At 45.7% G+C, this 15,555-nt stretch overlaps 1 long non-coding RNA gene across 1 annotated transcript; it reads right to left on the bottom strand.

The window, feature by feature from the left end:
- Positions 1–5,066: 5,066 nt before the first annotated feature.
- Positions 5,067–15,030, bottom strand: LOC119975696. The gene is made up of 3 exons (XR_005462781.1): positions 14,911–15,030; positions 12,877–12,999; positions 5,067–5,247 (listed from the first exon to the last, which is right to left on the bottom strand). It is a non-coding gene; the product is annotated as an uncharacterized LOC119975696 (long non-coding RNA).
- Positions 15,031–15,555: the final 525 nt, after the last annotated feature.

Below are 15,555 nucleotides of genomic sequence, written 5' to 3'. Positions count from 1 at the left end.
GGGAGATCTTTATCCTCACCAGATTCACTTAAGAAGCTGTGTCTGTCAGCTCAACCCCTCCCACCCATTTCCCTCCTCCCCCCCCCCCCCACCAATTTCCCTCCTTCCCCCATAATCCCTTCTCCCACCCAATCACACCCCAATCTCTCATTCCCCCAGTTCCCCTCCTCCCAACTCCCCCCTCATCCATTTTCTCTCCTTCACCTCAATCCTCCCATTACACCAAAATTACCCCATTCCCCAATCTCCCCTTACCTCCACAGTACCGCACCGCCAAATCACACCGCTCTCTCTCCCCCATCACCCTGTTCCACCCTTCAAGGGAATGTACAACATCAATCCAGGGTGATGGGCCTGTGTTGTCACTGTCAGAAGGTCACTTTACAAGGCTGGAGAGTGATGATAACTTGCTGTGAGGAAAGCTCTGCTAAAGGCTGACTCCCGTCTTTCTGCTGACAGCACGCTCACCTCTCATACCCATCCCCTGAATGCGGTCTGTATCTTGGGGCATTTGAGCTTGGACCACTTTGCCAAGAGGGGCAAAGTGATGCTGGCATGCCTGCTATGAAGATTAACGTGATAGAGGCTTCACATATTTCAGGCGGACTGAACTATTGACATTTCCATTCCCCCAAGCTACAGATAATGACCTAGTGTTCCTCAAACTTCCTGATCTTTCGTTGACTACTGCTATGCCTAGGTTGGTCCCAGGATGAACATCAGAGGTGAAGGCAGTCTGCTGCTTCCCGTGCTCTGTGGCCTTTGATGCCCTTGGCGGACATCCTCCGAAGGACCTGTACCCAGGAGGACTTACCAGTGTGAATGGTGTCAGCGTGCCACCCTGTTCTGCCAGCTGCCCTTGAGATGCGCTGGTGTCAGGAGGAAGGGGACTCGGAAGAACTGGAGATTGCCATTATCTCCATGGTGGAAGGCCCTGGGTTGGCCTCCTGTGCTTCCTGCTGCATGGCGGTGCCTGTAGGGCCCTGAGGGACTCATGGAATGGACAGGCAGCTGGAGTGAGCTCCAGATGCCTCTATCCCATCTAGATTTGCAGCTCAGTGGAGGTCATTGCTCTTATAAGACCAAAAGACATAGAGGTAGAATTAGGTCACTCAGCCCATCGCATCTGCTCTGCCTTTCAGTCATGGCTGATATTTCTCTCATCCCCATTCTCCTGCCTTCGCCCCATAACCCCTGATCCACTTATTAATCAAGACCTATCTATCTCTGCCTTAAAGACACTCAGTGATTTGGCCTCCACAGCACTCTGCGGCTAAGACTTCCACAGATTCACCACCTTCTGGTTGAAGAAATTTCTCCTCATCTCTATATTAAAGGATTGTGTCTTTAGTGTGAGATTGGGTCCTCTGGTTCTAGTTTCTTTTTCCTCTTCTGACATTGTGCTGCAGTCCTCCTGGTCATGCTGCCCGCACTGACAGCCGCTGCCACTGCCTCCCAGGCAGCATTGCTGACCCTGCTGCTGGGCCTCCAACCCCATGGAGGAACATGATGTCCCATCTTGCATCAAAGGCATTGAGAAGCTTGAACAGCTCAGCATGTCCAAAGCAGGTCTCTTGCCATGCTTATGTGTTGACTGGGAGTGAGTGGTGAGGGAGTGTTTAAAAGCAGTTCCTCTTTGTTACCGGCGAGGTGCAAGTCAGTCCAATCAAACGATGAAGGAGCCAGTACTGGTAAGATTCAGATGGGGGCTCATTTTTGGCACTAAGTGCAGTTAAATACTGGCCACGATCTCACCATAAAACATACCCAAAACGACACTTCGAAATATTCCCATTTAGTCATGCCCAATGTCTCCATACTCTATCTACCTGTCCCGAAGCACTCTGGGGAAAATGGCAAAAGTATAAGAGGCACTGTAACAAGATACTAAAGAAATCAGAGGTCTGGAGAATTTCTGAAAATGCAGTTTCTTCAACAGGTTGATGGACATCCCGAGCCTCAAAAGAAAATTGTTAGCAGCTATGTGATAAGTCAAAGGTAACAGCTATGTGACAAACAAAGCTGGCAGATGATTGAAAGCAGCACTGGGAGTAGGCACTAATGGTTAAAGAATCAATTCCAGTTGTGAGAGGGGATGATATACTAAATGAGTTAACAAACAACGCTTTATAGATTGAGTTTAGGGGGCAGTTACACTCATGGGAGTATACTATAGACCCCCAAAATGTGAAAGGGAGATAGAAGATCAAATATACAGGCAAATTTCTGCTGCTAAGAACAAGCGGGCAATAATAGTAGATTTTAGCCAACCCAACATCAACTGGATTCAAACAATATAAGGGGAACTGAGGGAGAGACATTCACGCAGTGTCCCCCAGAAATGTTTTTCAACTAATGAATGACAAATCGAACGAGAGGAGATGCAATTCTAGTCTTCGAGAACAAAGAAGGACATAGAACATACAGTGCAAGAACATGCAGTGCAGAAGGAGGCCATTTGGCCCATCGGGTCTGCACCGACCCACTTAAGCTATCAGTTTCACACTATCCTTGTAACCCAATATCCCTTCCGAACCTTTTTTGTCACAAAGGTCAATTTATCATGGCCAATCCACCTAACCTGCACGTCTTTGGATTGTGGGAGGAAACCGGAATACCCGCAGGAAATCCACGCAGCCATGGGGAGAACGTGCAGACTCTGCACAGACAGTGACCCAGCGGGGAATTGAACATGGGACCCTGAGCTGTGAAGCCACATTGCTATCTACTTGTGCTACCGTGCTGCCCAAACTGACAAGTGGGTGAAGTGCCAGTTGGTGACCATATCGGGGATAGTGATCACAATTCAGTTCGATTCAGTATTACCATGGAAAAGGACAGAGATAAAGCAGGAGGAAAAACTTTGAAGGCAAATTTTGCAGAAATGTGAAGGAACATGTCTGAGATGGACTGGCCAGCCTAGCTGAAAGATAAATCAGTGGAAAACCAGTGGAAGCATGAAAAGGAGAGATCCTAAATGAACAAAGGAGACTTGTCCCATCCAAAAATAAGAGTGGTACTAGCAAATCTAGACTCTCCCTAGTTGTCTATGGGAATACAGGGGATGATCAAACAGAGAAAAAAGCATACGATAAGCACAAAGAACTAAGCACTGCAGATAGCCCAGAGGACGTGACTGATTTATGATTTTTGACGCGGATGGTTAATCTTAATAGCCTGCTTCTGACTAAGCCATCAAAAGAGGGAAAGTTATCTTCCTATACAAAACAGAGCAGATCTCACGAGAAGGAGATGACTCTTCCAGGTTTGAAATTAGTTAAGCAGCTTTCAGTTACGTTGTGGTGTGAGTTTCTCTGCGTAAGTCGCTCAATACTAAATAGTTACCTTTTTCAGCATGGATCCTTATCACTCAGGACATCCTAATGAATGTCTAGGAATTAAAAAAATACTCAAGTTAACACACGCAGATTTGTATTTTAGTGGTGTTTTATTACAAACATTTTAAAGTATAAAACAGAATTGCAGAGTCTACGAAATGTAAGTCTGTTAACAGTTTGTCATTAAGAGAAAGAATATACATTCTTTCTCTTAATGACAAACTGTTAACAGACTTAGGCATCGATATCTGAAAGGCATCAATATCCGAAAATACCTCTGACTACAAAAACATGCTCCTCTCTACCGATCCTCCTCTTTGCCTGTGAGCGAAGCAGGTTACTCACCACCTCAGATCCCTGCAGTAGCTCTCCCGCCAGCTTCACATTTTGAAAAAGGTGCACTAATTGGCACCCCCGTGACCCCTTGGTGGGGAGGCTGTTAGATAGGGGGTCACTCCCTTTAATTGTATGGAGATTGGGCTTAAGTGGTGATTTATTGGTTTCTCACCACGCTACAGTGGGATCCTGATTTCGCCAACAGGGGCGGGCCTGTTAGATAGTAAACAGATTGGCAACTGGTACAGTACTCAATTTTGGCCTCTCCCGCGGGGTCTCATCACATTCTCACTTAAGCGCTACATGGCCATTAAATCGCACCCATTATCTCTGTGGGCCTTTGGCTTAAGCTTTTATGTTAGGAAGAATTATATGTTTATCAATTCAAGATCCTAGAGTGCAATTTATCCTCTTTGTTACATTTGCTGTTTGCGATAGTTTGAACTATTCAAGTCTTATTCATAACTCTATTTGTTATGTTTCTATCTCAATGGGTATTAGGGATTGTGAAAGACACTTATATTGATTTTACTTTACCTGTGTCATACATGCTGTGAGCCAGAATCAACTTCTGGTCATAATTCTTACAAAAGCTTTGTATTTTATCTGACTTGGTATTCAGTGTGATATTCATCACAAGTATAGGAAGTGTAGGAATGAAGTCAAAAAGGATGTAAAGAGAGGGCATTGAAAAAGATAAGCAAATAAAGTTAAAGAAAGCCCAAAGATGTTTTACCAATATATTAATGATAAAAAGTTAATTATGGAAAAAGTGGGACCTATAAGAGATGAAGTAGGGAACTTGCATGTAGATTATGGGAAGGGTTTTAAATTAATGTTTTGTCTCCATGTTTACAAAGGAAATGGATGATGCATATGTTGTAGTCCAGAAGGAACACTAAGATATTGGACTGGATAATCATAAAGAGAGGAAGTTGGAATCCTTGAAAGCTCATAAGTCACCAGGGCCAGGTGGATTGTTTCGGAGGCTACAATAAAAAGGTCAGGAAGGTGATTTTCCAATCATCACTCAATACGGGGGGGGGGGGGGGGGGGGGGTAAGGGAGGACAGAAGAAATACAAACATGGTTCCATTGTTAAAAAAGGGATGGACGGAAATGCCAAACAATTATAGGCCAGTTAGTCTTACGCTGGTGGTGGGCAAATTATTTGAATCAATCCTGAGAGATAGGATTGACTGTCTGTAGGAACTCTTATTTTTCTTCCAAAAATAAGGTACTCAGTCCGGTTGATAAGAGGTGTCCAAAACACACTTTATCACAAAGAATTTACTTCATACACTTGCATAAGATCTGAATCAAAACATTTATCAATATAATACATAAACTCGTCAGAATACAGTGAAACATCATTGAAACATTGAAACAGTGCTGTAACGTTTCTATGGTTCTATGGTTTCTATTGACCACATAATGTTTGCAGTCACAGCAACGGTTATTCTGGAAGCTGTTTTATGGAATAATGGAACAATTGGATTCTGTTCACTGGATCTGTGAAACACAATCTCAACAGCCAGACGGTGAGAAACTGACATCATCGAACCTTCGAAAAGCTGGAAGAAATCATATTAAAAAAGCGAGGATTCAAAGCTTCATCAGCGAAAACCAAGGGAATAACCATTGTAGGAAGGATGCCCAGAGACAAGGGCTCAGTGACCAGTAAAGCATCCTTCCAGAAAGCCTAGCCAGCTGTTCTGACATTTCAGTTCAATGAGTTGAGCAACATTGAGTAACATGTAACATTATTGAGTTAACTTCTGTGTGACGGGTTTTTATTAAGGGTTAAGTATCACTCTGTGTGACAATAATTAACTGCATAAGAGTCATTTGTGACACATTTGATCCAAATAAAGTAAACTCGATTCAAGTATACTTGTGTAAGTCGTTTGTATGACTTGTCAGTTGTGATCCTCATCCAGGAGGGCCAACAACTCCAGGTATTAACAATGACATGAGGGGCTAATGTGTGTTAACCTTAATTCCTGTCTCATAATTTTTAAGTAGTCCATTGTCTGGAATGTTCTCGGCAAATGTGACTCCAATGGAGCAAACGTTTTTAACCATCTTAAGACAATGCTTTGTGGATATGTTGGCTTCTTTTATAAATTATGGCCAGATACCTTCTTCAGAGTTGCTGCTGGCATTGCTTTAGTAAAACTGCAAAGGAAGCATCTGGTGTACTTCTGGGGAAATAACAGGGATACAATGGCAGCAAGATTGATGCTTCTTTCTTGCAACAATGGTTTGTGCCACAACTGTTTGAAAGAGCAGCCGGAATGGATCTGCAGTTGTTCAGCAATATTCCTTGATGCCCAGGCTACCCGGACAAAACCCAATATGAATGCCAGTAGAAAAATTGAGGCTTATGCCACCAGCTGAATTCTCATTTGACATGGGTGGCATGGTGGCACAGCACCAGGGACCCGAGTTCAATTCCAGCCTTGGATGACTCTCTGTGTGGATTTCCTCTGGGTGCTCCGGTTTCCTCTCATCAGTCCAAAGATGCATAAGTTAGGTGTATTGGCCATGCTAAATTGCCACTTAGATTTAAGGGATGTGCAGATTAGGTGGAACGAATGGCCTCTTTCTGCACTGGGATTCTAAACCAAAGGAATATTGATGTAACTGTTTGATGGCTGAATGTTTCTTCCTAGTGGGTGTCATGATATACAAACATGCAACCAATGAACACTCAGAATAGGACACAACCAATGGGCAGTCAGGACACTCAGGTGGCATGACTACAAGGGGGCATGACATAAACACGATAAAAGGGATGAGGCACTCACACCCTGCCTCGGTCCACAGACAGACATCTAGAGAGTTAGACAGGGTTGATCAGCAGCATCACAACCCAGCACATGGCTTAGAGCAAGCTGGTACAGTTAGACTGAGTTACTGCAGTTAAATTAGCAGAGAGTCAAACTCATTTGAGAACTGTATTAATAGTTCAATAAACACGTTGAACGCATTTCAGAGTCTGGAGTATCCTTTAGTTAAGACTGCATCAAGTAGCAGCCTGTGTTATCCGAAGCAGCAGAACACAACATGATACCAGGAGTGACTGTTCAATCTATTCAGTTCAACTCAGCAAGATCCGTGAGAACCAGCTACTGAATACAGGCACAACGGACAAGATTCAGGCTCCTCATCAGCTCAGGACCACTGGTAATCTTAGTGCCAACTGGCGATCATTCAAGCAGAAATTTCAACTATACGTGGACGCATCCGACCTCAATGGCGCGACCAATGCTCGGAAGATAGTTCTTCTATTCACCACTGTGGGTGACCATGCGATAGAGATCATCAACTCCTTTCACTTTTCCGAAGGGCAGGACAAAACTAAGTACCAAACCATCCTGGACAAATTCGACAGCCACTGCGAGGTGGATACCAACAAAACGTCGAGAGCTACATCTTCCATCAGAGAATGCAAGGTAAAGTCGAATCCTTCAAATCCTTTAACTAACGCTAGACTGCTAGCGCAATCCTGCAACTTCGGTGATATTGCTAACTCCATGATCAGAGACCAAATCGTTTTTGGAGTCCACTCTGATCGTCTGCGAGAGCAATTGTTGGAAATCAAGCACATGACCCTGCCAGTCGCGATTGAAATGTGTACTATGCATGAGCACTCTAAAAATCGCTATTCACAGTGCAAAATGGCAGAAAGTGAAAAACAAGACTCCCATGAGGTGAAGAGTGTTCAGGCCATCTCGCGGATGCAGTGCCTCCACATTACAAAAGCAGCCATTTTTGCGCTCTTCCCAGGGCCCGTGCATGCGCAATGCGATCGGGAACATGAAGCGGCTGAAAACCGCACTGTGCAGATTCAGACGTCCGAGAACCGCACCGCGCATGCACAACGATGCACTGAGCGACATCATGACGTGTGCGAAATGTGGCACCACCTACTTTAAAAAACTGCCCTGCAAGAGGCAAGCACTGTTTAAATTGTGGGAAACCAAACCACTATGCAGCCCTGTGCAGATCTGCACCACCAGTCAGGAGCCAGCGCTCCCAATTCCAACAGCGGCGCATCAGAAGTGTGCAACACCGAATGCATGACTCTGATCCAGGCAGTGCGACAGATCCAATTGATGGATACCTGGACAACACATACTGAGTGGGCATTATTACGAAATGCGAATACGCCACACCGGGCACATCGTGAGTCCTGGCAATCCTGGCCATGGATTCCGAGGACGAATGGCATGCACTAATGAAGGTCAACCACTGCCCCATCCAGTTAAAACTGGACACAGGTGCCTCCACCAACCTGATTTCGCAGGTGGACTTCAAGACAATCAAGAAGCCCCCCACAATCCTTCCAGCTGCCTGCAAACCCCTGGACTACAATGGAAATGCAATCAAGACACTGGGGTCCTGCCATCCTCAGGTGTCCAGCCGAGACATAAGCGTACGCTTCGAGATTGTTAAACCAGACAGGGCGTCCCTGCTAGATGCGCATGCCTGCAAGCAACTGAACCTCATTCAAAGGGTCTACACCATGACGCCGTCCCATTCGGATCTTCAGGCCAGCATCGACGACATACTAACCTAGTACCCGGATGTATTTAGCGGGATGGGCACGCTGCCATACGAGTACAATAATCTACTGCTGCCTGATGCCAAGCCAGTAGTCCACGCACCACAACGTGGCCCTGCTCCACGGAGAGAGGGCCTGAAGGCAGAGCTCACGAGTCTACAAAAAAGGCATCATCTCCAAGTTCACTGAACCAACCGACTGGGTCAGCTCGATGGTGTGCGTAAAGAAGCCTTCGGGGGATCTACGCATCTGCATTGACCCATGATGTGTTGGGAAGGCTGGGTCTATGTGGACTGCATTTGATGCAGTGTAGCGAGAGACAGACTTCCAACACTTGATGAGATGCAACAAGATTTTATTTAACATCTAACTATATTACATGCTTAACTGTGGGTTGACACTATGCTGACTTGACTGGAGACCGGAGTCTAGCCTGACCAGATTTACTGACTACCACATGGTGTTTACACTGGCTATGCTCACGAGCTCTGACTGTCTCAGAGGCTGGATCCCGCGAGAGCGGGAAAACGTGCCCTCTGGCTTTATAGTGGTCGTGTCCTGTCTGGTTATTGGCTGCTGTGTTCTGTGTGCTTACTGGTCATCCTGTGTGTCAATCACTGCCTGTCAGCACTCCATTATAACATGGATGTATATTATGACAACCCCAAGGATCTAAACAAAAATATTATGCGGCAACATTACCCCATCCCGAAGAGGGAAGAAATCATGAGTGAGATGGCACACGCGCACTTTTTCACAAAATTGGATGCATCCCAAGGATTTTGGCAAATCCAACTTGAAGAATCCAGCAGAAGGCTCTGCCCCTTCAACACGTCTTTTGGCCGATTTTGCTGCAACCGAATGCCAATTGGCATCATCTCGGCATGAGAGATTTTCCATCGCATCATGGAACAGATGATGGAGGGAATAGAAGGGGTTCGTGTCTACATTGACGATATCATAATCTGGTCCACAACCTCAGAGGAACATGTGTCACAACTCAAGAAAGTATTCTGACGCATACATGAACATGGCCTCAAGCTAAACAGGTCCGTGCTGTTTTGGGACATCCATGCTGAAGTTCAAGGGCGATCAGATTTCGTAACACACTGTGCGCCCGGACACAGACAAAATTAAAGCCATCGAGGCAATGAAAGTCCCCGAGGACAAGAGGGCAGTACTGTGCTTCCTGGGAATGGTCAATTTCCTTGGCAAATTCATCCCGAATTTGGCCACACACACACGGCCCTGCGCAACCTGGTGAAAAAAATCAACTGTCTTTGAGTGGAAGGCAGAGCACCGAACAGAGTGGCTGGAGCTGAAAGCCAAGCTCACCACTGCACCCATCCAGACCGAGAGACCAAGATAGCCACAGATGCAAGTCAGGGTGGCATTGGGACGGTGTTGCTTCAAAGAGATGACACGTCATCCTGGGTACCAGTAGCATACGCGTCACGGGCAATGACACCCACTGAGACCAGATATGCGCAGATTGAGAAGGAGTGTTTAGGTCTTCGCACCGGCATCCTCAAATTTCATGATTATGTCTATGGCTTGCCAACATTTACTGCTGAGACGGATCATAGGCCTCTGGTCCACATCATCCAAAAGGACCTGAACGACATGATGCCTTGTTTGCAGAGAATTCTGCTCAAACTCCGGAGGTATGATTTCAATTTCGTGTATACACCCGACAAGGAGCTCATCATTGCCGATGCATTGTCCCGCTCCGTCAACTCACCCAGTGAACCACTGGAGATCATCCAGCACATTGAATTGCAGGTACAACTGTGTGCAAGCATTCTCCCGGCAACAGATGAGAAGATCGTTCTCAGCCGAGAAGAGACAGCCAAAGACACCCTGTTGCAGCGAGTCATCCACAACCTCAGCAATGGCTGGCAGAAAGGGCAATGCCCTCAATTTTACGTCAAGGATGACCTGACGCTGATCGACGGCATTCTGCTCAAGCTGGACAGGATAGTCAGCCCGCTACGTCTTCAGAGCATGGTGATGCGGCAGATTCATGAGGGACACCTGGGCATAGAGAAGTGCAGACGCAGGGCTCGGCAAGCTGTCTACTGGCCCAGCATCAACCAGGACATCATGGACATGGTCCTGAACTGCGAAACCTGTCAGAGATTCCAACCAGCGCAGAGCAAGGAGACGCTCCAACCACATGACCTAGAGACCTCTCCGTGGTCCAAGGTTGGCATTGACCTATTCCATGCGAATGATCGCGACTATATTTTAATCATCGATTACTTTTTGAACTATCCGGTGCTGAAGCTGCCAGACCTCACCTCATAGACCATCATCAAAGCATGTAAAGAGACATTCTCACGGCATGGCATCCCGAACACTGACATGAGTGACAATGGCCCGTGCTTCCGCAGTCGAGAATGGTCCACATATGCCAAGAGCTACAATTCCAGGCATGTCACCTGCAGTCCGTATTAGCCGCAATCCAATGGCAAAGTCGAAAAAGGGGTGCACATTGTAAAGCAGCTTATCCGCAAGGCCTCGGACTCCGCTTCCGACATACAGCTTGCATTACTTGCATACTGGGTGACTCGCTTGTTCACTGACATGTCGCCAGCTCAACTGCTGATGAACAGGGACCTGCGGACGACGCTTCCAGCCATACACCTGCCCAACCTTGATCACCTCTCGGTGCTGCAGAAGATGCAGCAGCTTTGCGACAGCCAGAAGCAGGGCTATGCCGCACATGCCACTGATCTGGACGTGCTATCCCTGGCAGACACGGTCAGGATCAAGATACCGGATGGTGGGTGGTCTGCTCCGGCTGTTGTTGTTCGACAGGCTGTTGCCAGATCCTATGTCATACGTATGCCTGATGGCTCCATTGTGCGAAGGAATCGAAGGGCACTGCGAAAAGTTGCTTGCCCACAATCACTTTCCCCTCCATTTCCACATGTTGAATTGCTACCTCCAGACACCTCAAACCACGAGGCCACCAGTCGTGCCTCACACTCGCCTGTCAAGGCGTCATCCCCTCCACCAAGTCTCCGGCGGTCGACGAGGATCAGACGCAAGCCTCAGAGACTGGACTTATGAGCATTTGTTTTGTTTGTTCTGTTCTGTATTCCTCAATTCGTCACATTAGATAGACACATTCACATATCTACATATATAAAAAATAAAGGGGGAGATGTCATGATATGCAAACATGCAACCAATGAACACTCAGAATAGGACACAACCAATGGGCAGTCAGGACACTCAGGTGGCATCACTACAAGGGGGCATGACATAAACACTATAAAAGGGATGAGGCACTCACACCCTGCCTCTTTCCACAGACAGACATCTAGAGAATTAGACAGGGTTGATCAGCAGCATCACACCCCAGCACGTGGCTTAGAGCAAGCTGGTACAGTTAGACTGAGATACTACAGTTAGATTGAGTTACTACAGTTAGATTAGCAGAGTGTCAAACTCACTTGAGAACTGTGTTAATCGTTCAATAAACACGTTGAACTCATTTCAGAGTCTGGACCATCCTTTAGTTAAGACTGCTTCAATTACCAGCTTGTGTTATCTGAAGCAGCATAACACAACCTTGGGTTCATAGCCAGGGTACATTAGAATTGCACTGCCAAGCTCCAGATGCTATTAATGCCCTGCACAGACTACCTGTCAGCCCCCCACTCCCGCTATTTAACAGGATCATTTGCTGCGTCCATGTTAGTTGCTAGTTTATTTCTTGTGGCTGTTGCTACAATTCTCCACATTTCTACTGCTTTCCATAGTTAATTGAATTTATTTTTCAATTTAAAGTACACAAATCTTTTTTTTCCAATTAACGGGTTATTTAGCATGGCCAATCCACCTATGCTACACATCTTTGGGTTGTGAGGGTAAGACCCATGCAGACATGGGGAGAATGTACAAACTCCACACGGACAGTGACCCGGGGCCGAGATCGAACCCCGATTCTCAGTGCCATGATGCAGCAGTGCTAACTACTGCATCACCGTGCCATCCTGGTTAATTTAAATTTTAATGCTTCACAGAGAGTGATGTGGATGGTATGATGAGGAGGAGGCATTAGATGAAGAGGAGCAGGCAGGGAAGAGGTAATCAAGCTCCAGCTAGACATGAAGAAGAACCAAGTCAAGTGGAGTACCAGTAACTCAGCAAAGATTCCCCATTTTCCAACTGTTCCACACTCCTCACCTTCCCTCTGGCTTACTAGTCTTATGTTTATCAGGATAAGGTGCAGTTATGATTTCAGAGATGTTAGTAGGTGTGTGATATGGCTGGGGTGATTTGAGCTTTGGATGATGCTAGTGGGAGGAAGTTTTGCAGTGCAATGAGTGGTTCTGAACTAGAAGCTATGGGTTCAAATCCCACTCCAAGATTTGATGGCCAAGAAATGTGCATTTAGGATTAAACCAAACAGCAGGTGGCAAGAGTGGAGAGTTTCCTGGCCAACCGTGCTCGATGTGGTACTCCTCAAGCTATAGCTTCTGGCAACAGGATGATGAACTGTTCCAGGAAATACTATGTACAGAAATTGATGCAAGTTTGTATGCCTCATAACTCTTGAGATCAGTGAAGAGAATCAAGAAGGAGCTAGTGATGCAGTTGGTTGGATATAGTAGTCACTGACCTTGACCAGTTTTGTGAGATCATTAATGTTCTTGCAGAAATGCATTCGGATCTACACAGCTAAGCTTCTGGCTTTGACCTCCCTCGTGTCTTCTCATCATGGAGCTGGATAGTGTCCTGGCCTCTTGCAGGTACAAAGAACAAAGAACAAAGAACAAAGAAAATTACAGCACAGGAACAGGCCCTTCGGCCCTCCCAGCCTGCGCCGATCCAGGTCCTTTATCTAAAACCTGTCTCCTATTTTACAAGGTCTACTTCCCTCTATTCCCGCCCGTTCATATACCTGTCTAGGTGCCTCTTAAATGACGTTATCGTGCCCACCTCTACCACCTCCGTTGGTAAACATTCCAGGCACCCACCACCCTCTGCATAAAAATCTTTCCACGCACATCTCCCTCAAACTTTCCCCCTCTCACCTTGAAATCGTGACCCCTTGTAACTGTCACCCCCTCTCTTGGAAAAAGCTTGTTGCTATCCACCCTGTCCATATCTCTCAGAATTTTGTAGACCTCAATCAGGTCCCCCCTAAACCTCCGTCTTTCCAACGAAAACAATCCTAATCTACCCAACCTTTCTTCATAGCTAGCACCCTCCATACCAGGCAACATCCTGGTGAACCTCCTCTGCACCCTCTCCAAAGCATCCACATCCTTCTGGTAATGTGGCGACCAGAACTGCACGCAGTATTCCAAATGTGGCCTAACCAAAGTCCTATACAACTGTAACATGACCTGCCGACTCTTGTACTCAATACCCCGTCCGATGAAGGCAAGCATGATGTATGCCTTCTTGACCACTCTATCAACCTGCGTTGCCACCTTCAGGGTACAATGGACCTGAACTTCCAGATCTCTTTGTACATCAATTTTCCCCAGGACCCTTCCATTGACCATTTAGTCTGCTCTTGAATTTGATCTTCCAAAATGCATCACCTCGCATTTGCCTGGATTGAACTCCATCTGCCATTTCTCTGCCCAACTCTGCAATCTATCTATATTTTGTTGTATTCTCTGACAGTCCTCCTCGCTATCTGCAACTCCACCAATCTTAGTATCATCTGCAAACTTGCTAATCAGACCACCTATACCTTCCTCCAGGTCATTTATGTAGATCACAAAGAACAGTGGTCCGAGCACGGATCCCTGTGGAACACCACTAGTCGCTCTTCTCTATTTTGAGACACTTCCTTCCACCACTACTCTGTCTCCTGTTACCCAGCCAGTTCTTTATCCATCTAGCTAGTACACCCTGAACCCCATACGACTTCACTTTTTCCATCAACCTGCCATGGGAAACCTTATCAAACGACTCACTGAAGTCCATGTATATGACATCTACAGCCATTCCCTCATCAATTAACAGACTATCTTTCCTCCACCAGCTTCTCACTTGATAGGTAGTGGCAGGAGCTGTTTTACAATGACCTCTCGGGGAATATTTAAAAACCTTGGTGCATGCTCCTTGCCATTGTTAATTGTTTAATGCCACTGCTCCCAATTACTTCAGCATCCAGCAACTATAATACAGCTTTAATTTCAGAGGTGCAGGCTATCTTTATGTAGTGTGAGGAATTAATAATATTGGGTCCTTGTAGATGAGTGCATCCAGTGAGCAGTACGGTTAATGTCCGTTACACTCAGCAATCACTGTAATGAATAGACATCAAGCGATTATTGTGTTGTCTGCATTATACTGAACGGACACGGGATAATCATACAGTACAATTCCTTCATTCATTTCAGAAACTATCCAACTTAACCCCCAGGATCTATTGTACATGTATGTTACTGTATTCACCAATCAACTGCTTTCATTATTTCCCTGAACTATCGCCTCCTCCATTCATCATTTCAACTAAGTCAACAATCTTTACACCAGCTTCAATATGGTAAATTAACATAATACACAATTTAAATAAATAGTGTTTCAACTGTTCAATTCAGTTGTTGTTACTTAACAAGGAGAAATGCATTAATAATAATGCCAAGCAGAAATAATTTGTTCTGTCACTATGGTAACAATATTACATGCTTACTCTGAAGGATGGGGAGGTCTTGTGGCACAGTTGTAGCATCCTTGTCTCTGAGCCAGAAGCTGCAGGTTCAAGTCCGACTCCGAGACTTAATGGCCAAGGAAGTTGAGTTCTTAATGTAAATCCTTCCAATTTATACCTATGACAGAAGGCAAGAGTGAGAGAGATTCCTGGTAAGTCACCTGCTGAAGGCAATAGCAAATCGCTGGAGCACCTGGCCAAGCATGACCATGGACTAACACATGTACACCCATGGTTGCCAATGCACCTGCCCCCTCTAGTCGCTGAAGAGAGATAGACTCCTGAGGACCATGTTAGTTAAATATTTGCAACCATTCCAATGACACTAATTCAGAAAAGTATTGGAATCTAACTTAACCCTATCCAGGTGACCTAACTGCTAAGGTTCCACTTACACTTGTTCAATTAAGTCACGTCTTTCTTTAAATAGGCCAATTATATCATGGATGCCTGTCTGTGATTTCCACTCAAACTTGTATGGTGAAGGCACTGTGGTTTTTCTGCCAGTTAAAGTCGAGTAAAAAGTGATTGGAAACAGGGATGAGCCCATTCAAAGTCATTTTCAAACTTTTATGCAAATCGAGCAGGACTCTTACAAGGGACATTCAAGTCTTTCCTGCTCTGTAC

This window comes from Scyliorhinus canicula, chromosome 13 (genome assembly GCF_902713615.1).
Source record: "Scyliorhinus canicula chromosome 13, sScyCan1.1, whole genome shotgun sequence".
Classification (NCBI taxonomy): Eukaryota; Metazoa; Chordata; class Chondrichthyes; order Carcharhiniformes; family Scyliorhinidae; genus Scyliorhinus; species Scyliorhinus canicula.
This window is presented reverse-complemented; position numbering and strand designations above follow the sequence as displayed.